Source organism: Artemia franciscana, chromosome 4 (assembly GCF_032884065.1).
Source record: "Artemia franciscana chromosome 4, ASM3288406v1, whole genome shotgun sequence".
In the NCBI taxonomy this organism is placed as follows: Eukaryota; Metazoa; Arthropoda; class Branchiopoda; order Anostraca; family Artemiidae; genus Artemia; species Artemia franciscana.
In genome coordinates this window covers 9644040-9650039 of record NC_088866.1, presented here as the reverse complement: position 1 = coordinate 9650039, position 6000 = coordinate 9644040, and the positions used below count along the sequence as shown (strand labels likewise).

General features: G+C 35.2%; 1 protein-coding gene across 3 annotated transcripts in view; it reads left to right on the top strand.

The window, feature by feature from the left end:
• Nucleotides 1-5256: 5256 nt before the first annotated feature.
• The window catches only part of LOC136025960 (UNC93-like protein MFSD11), a 159998-nt gene continuing 159254 nt past the window's right edge, over nt 5257-6000 (top strand). The window contains exon 1 of one of the 3 annotated variants that reach the window (XM_065702073.1): nt 5257-5341. The gene's annotated coding sequence lies outside the window, so the exon portion shown is untranslated. The remainder of the gene's footprint in view (nt 5342-6000) is intronic. The other 2 variants (XM_065702074.1, XM_065702075.1) reach the window with 2 other exon arrangements.

The following is a 6000-nucleotide window of genomic DNA, read 5'->3' as shown; positions in this document are numbered from 1 at the left end:
AAAATTGAATTTACTTATGTCCATCATATTTCAAAAAATAAAAAAACAAGTATGTTATACGTTTTAGATCTTTGGTATAAATATCCCGTGTATCTCTCTAAGACATTGGTAAGAACCTTTTAACCTATTTCAAACTCTAGTTCACCCCCTGTGAAGGGGGTAGGCACTACCATGTAGTAGTGCCACAATTAGTAGTGGTTAAAAAAACAATAATAGACTAACTACTGTCGATGACCAACCATAGAGAACCCTGGAGGAAACTACATAAAAAATCACCCAAAAACCGATGTTTACCGATGATTATGTAAACATATCCATCAAATGCGGAAGAATTGTTCAAAAGATTTCACTGCCCAATAATTAAATAATACACTCAGATGGATCAATATACTCTTGAAACCTTTGGTAATAATATGAATATACCAGATACGATTTTACAATCATTTCATATTCCAAAAACTATCAACTGATTAATTCATTATAATTATATGCAATGTCACATTAAGACTTTAAAAATATGTTGAAGAACTCCAATTAAGAAAAAAATTCAAGAAATTTCTAAGTTCCCCAAAAAAAAAACAAAGTCCAATTAAAAATGTCACTACAAATATTGTTTTTCTAAAAGAAAAAATAATGATTATAATATGTTTGCCGTTTTAATTTAATATTTCAAAAATATCACAACTCAATTTCACAAATCAAAAAATTTCTAAGCTCAATAAGAAAAGTTTACCACCTCTTAAAATGCTTACCTCCCTCCCGCCAAAGGGATGTAAACTATGCCAAAAAGTCATTGAAATCATTATGTTCTTAGAAACATATTCTAAGTAAATGCTATCATTAAATTATTTTTTATTTTGAGTTTTGCAATCATTTGATTACTAACTATATTGTCATTGAAACAGCACAATGGATACAGCCTTAGCGTCAATTTAGAGAGCATTGCGTAATCATTCGTGTTGTAACTATGCTTCCGAGAAAGTTATTTATCTGATCTTGTTGCTATGTTGTTGAGATAACTGCTTCCGGAAACAAAGTATTTGATTGCCAGGAATATTTTTGTAACACTGTGACAGCTTCAAATTGTAAATGCCATATCTTAATGAATCAGTTTCTGGAAACAAGCGTTTGATTGCCAAGAATAAGTACTTTGACAGCCTCATATTGTAATTACCGTATTTCCAAGTTTTAATGGAGTAGACTCAATAGAAAAAAGCGAAAAAATAAGTCAGCCCAAAGGCCTCCTAGACATTAACAGAAATCCTGTCTGCTGCAGTATCATCCGATATATCAGCCATAATGGTGGCTGCACTGCTTTGAATCTTTTTGTAACACAGTTTCGCAATAGATTAATCATCAACATATTTCCCATGATCTGGTGTACTTATTGCCAGCCCATTTATCATGATTCGAAAAAGAAGTGGACCCAGTATTGTGCCCTGAAGCACTCGACAAAATATTGTCATTTCATCAAAAAAGCTGATTTGTACTTGGTACGTTAAGTTCTATTTGCAAGGATAATATCTAAAGTTCGCGGTAGAAAAGGGTGGACATTAAACTTAGAGAGGAGCTTCTTTATCAGTGTACCATGACGAATAAGTTCAAAAGCTTTTTTAGGTCAATTGCTATCACACCAATCCAGCGTTCAGGCTATTCCAGATGTTTGAGAATTGTATCCATCATGTTTACCAGATAATGGGCAGTGGACGTTTCGGGCATGTCTCCAAACTGTCTAGGATCAATAAGCTCGATTACCTGCTTCTTAAACCAACCAGCCAGAGAATTCTCATAAGCTTTGCTAAACACAGGGGTGATAGTAATTAGTCTAATTCCAAAAAATCATGTGGTGCATCTTTTTTGGGATTGGTTTAACATATTCATTTTTCCAAATGGATCGATAATCATCATATTTTGTTATTAGATCAAAAATATGGGCCAAAGCGATACAAGATTTGTCTTAAAGGATATCAACCAGTGTTACCCTACTTCTTTTCGAAACACTTAACTTTTGTTGTACTTCATTTGGCGATATAATAGGTAAATCATAAAAATCAAGTGGAGGACTCAGTCTTTCATCTTTTGGTAGAGGAGGGATTGAATTGACAATATTAACCAAGTGGGCAGTCAGCGTATTTTCAGTTTCAAATTCATATAAAGTAAAATACTCCTTTCTCCATTTCTCCAACTATATTTTCAATTTCTGTGTACCAATAGCTTTGTTTTGACTTGAACAAATGATTTACTTTTCTTCCGGTATATTCATGGGCCGCACTTCCTGTCATTTTCTAAATTTTGATTTTTAGTTTATTTCCTTGTTCACGTTTTCCTTTGCGGAAAAGCCTGCATTTTTTCAAGAATGGGCGTGTTTCTATTTTTAGTAATGCAAGCACAATTCCTAGAATCATGTTTTGAAGTTTTTTCAGGAAAACAAGACTTATATGTGCACTGTAGCTTTTTTTTGTAGCAGACTTGCTTTTGTATGTGTACTTTCTTCTTTACAAATCCCATCCCAGCTCACTTGACCAATCCAATTACCAAATTTTGAAGGCCTTTGTCACTTATTGGTCTGCTGGTCATCGTTGTAGTTTAAACTCAATTCAAGTTTAGTGAACAGGACTCAGCCCTAGAGTAAAGTGGTAGCTCCCTCCAACCGTGTGCTATGTACTGGTTTCCTGTAGGACTCCTGTAAATTAGAAGAAACAAGGTCTAACATAGTATCCCCTTTAGTGGCTAGCTGTTAGACCAGTTGTTTAACACCAAGTGCTCTATTGATATGCTCAAGTTTCAGTTCATTGGCATCACCAAGCACAAATATTCTGCAATTAGGATATTTAATAGTTACATAAACAGCAATTAATTGTATTTTTTCTACTCCAAACCCTCAGGCAAGGGTGGGGCCTCCCTCCAATATCTATCCCCGTTTTTTTTGTCAAATTCTTAGTACTACCATCGTATCCACGTGAAGGCTTACCTTGTGGCTTAGAGAATAACCTACTAACAGTCTTTGGGATAAAAACATGATACTTGTCACAACCAAAACAACGACCCTACATAAAAACAGAACAAATTGAAACATGCTGAAACGAGCACAAAATCTTATTATTAAGAACCTGTCAAAAAATATTTTACAAATATGGAGCCGATTACATCTTCTTCCGTGGTTACATTTTGCGCGTAATAAATCCTTGCAAACTATTTTCATTTTTTTAATTTAAATTACAAGCCGACCACCATTTTTTTCCAGCTGATTCTTTCTTTTCCTTCACTTTCATTTAACACAAGTTTGTCATAAACAGTTTCTATGTCTACATAAAATTTTGCAGTAGCCTTATTAATCTTAAAAACAATAGTGTCATTATGCTCTTTCAAGTTCAGCATAAAACCGGAAGTATACAACTCTTCCATAGAAATAGAAGATTTGTCAGTGGGATTTTTAGGTTCATGAATAATTGATTTCATTTCAGCATTATTAACTTGACCGTTCCGGTCCATGTCATTGCTAATAGCCTATTATGCCATTGTTTTGAACGCCCTTGAACTCTAAAATGAATTTATAAAGGGCAATACAGCATTTTCTGAATTTTTATTTTCACTTGACTGACTTCATTATTCTTTTTTATATTGCTGCTTTGAGTTGCAGATAGGGGTTCAGAATATGTCTCTTTGGAGGAGCCATTGAAAGCCTTATGCAAGTGTCTTGAATCTGAAGAGGCCAAATTTATTAATATTTTCATGTTTTTGACTTCCATTGTTCACAAAAATCCATCTATACAACAATTCAAAAAAATTGCACCCCATCAAAGGTTTCTAACCTGAATTAAATTACTGCTTATAGTTAAATCTTTCGGAAATCACTTCCTCAGATTTATATTTTGTTGGCTTTTAAGATGCATCTTTACCCCCATATCAGGTAAAGAAAAAACGGTGGGACGTAGAGACTATCATTTTGGTCAGACCTCTGGTGTGATTTTTTATATTCCTGGTGGCACAATAGAGCTGCCTTAGTAATAACTAGAGCTGGCTGAATGTGTTATTTACTTATTCAATTGAATTTGCACCGAGACACTACGTCTAGGAAAAGTTGTATTAACAACTCTGGAAGGAGCCACTTTGGTTGGAAATGGAAAGTTCTAGCACGCTTTTTATTATTTGCAAATGGTTGGATGCCAACCAAACCCCCAGCTATGTTCTATTTTTATTCCCCTTTACTAAGGACATTCGATCAAAATTTTGAGATATTTATTTTGTTCAGCATAGTTGAAATGTCTATTAGCTGCACCTCTGGGGACTACACAACATCCTTCGCCGTCAGCCATCCTGGTTGAACGGGTTGGTGCGCTGGACTCGGGATCCCTTGTCTGAGAGGACGTGGGTGCGATTCCTGGTGTACCTGATTGTTCAGTTTGGGGTCAGTGGTGTGACTCTTTAAGCTTAGTTAGAGTCGACCCAGCTCTAAATGGGTACCTGGAGAAATCTGGGGAAGGTAAAAAGGAAGGGTGTGCGAAAGCACAGGATGGCTGGCCCCAAACCCCTATTGCACTTCCTGGCTGAAGGGCCAAGAAACGGAGTTCAGCACCACTAGCATGGACTGTAAAGTCTAATGCCGTATCTTTTACCTTTCTTTTTTACCTATACAACATCAAAACCCGGGGCAAGGATTTTTCTTATGTTTACATATAGTGTTTATTATTGGTAAAGAGAACATTTACCTACTATTGTTGTAACTAACAGATTTAAAATAGTGACTACAACCGTTCATACCTTCTTATTTTTATATAGATTAACTGTGTCACAAAGTTCAAACATTGATAGCACACATTTTTAGTGACTTTTTTTGCTGTAGTATATTATTAGAGAGGGTTGTTATTTCGGTATTACTTTTATCGCTTCCTTCAGACAATTAAGTAAAATATTTTAATTGCTATAGCCATTTTGACCTTGTAGCTCCTGTTTTGGCAAGTAAAAGCCCTATTGCTCGATACTTCAAGCAACTTCAAGAGTACCAAAAGTTCAGTCTTCATTGACAGATTCTCGCACCAGGTTCTGGGATAATAAAGATCAGTATTATATCGACAGAACGATCATAAGATGATATATCTTCATTTTTTCATGTCCTGGAATCTGTTAATGAAGATTGAAAAAAGGAAAATGTAGCAAGAATTTCGGGAACACGTTCTAAAGGGAATCACCGTTTGTTAAGAATTTCATATGTTTCTGGGCATTTTTCACAGCTTTTAGAAATCTGTCACGTCAATATTTGGCATTCATATTGCTGAAAATTCAAATTCCTAAAACATGTGTATGAACGTGCATTAGGCTAAAGACAAACACGAATAACTTGGTAATATTGAAAAATATTTTTTCCAGGTTTATTTTTAGATTTATTGGCATTACGAAGTTATATTTTGGGTAAGAGCACTTAGAAAACTTGAATTAGAATTGATAAATGAATTCCCACCCTTTAATGGGGGTTCCCCCTGGGGGAAGCATCACAGTGTGTACTAGCCACACACAACAGAAAAACTATATAACCTAAACAGGGTCAACATCAGCACAAGTATGATTCACACCTCCAGAAACTTCATTCTTGCCTGTACACATACCATACCACCTCACAACAAGTCATTTTCAGCAGACCTATACTCTGGACAGCCCATCAAGTACCTAAAAAATTTTACTTGCTAATTTACTATGTCAAAATATCAGGAAACAGGGCCCCCACAGTTTTCTATAACCTTTGCCATATGCAAGTCATCAGGGTCATTTACATCATGCCCCCTAAACCCAAAATTTACAATATGTACCATCAGTTAGTTTCCATGATAAATTTTCAGGTTTGTCAGTTCATTATTCTCTCCTCCCCCAGAAAAGAGAGGAGGATATCAAAATGTTATAAATCCTAGGCTATAGAGGGTGAAGAGATTAGTGATGTTGCCTACTAAAAAGAAATGGTAAGAGAAGTGGTTCATCTCTTTAGCAAGAAACCTCTAAAACTATAAA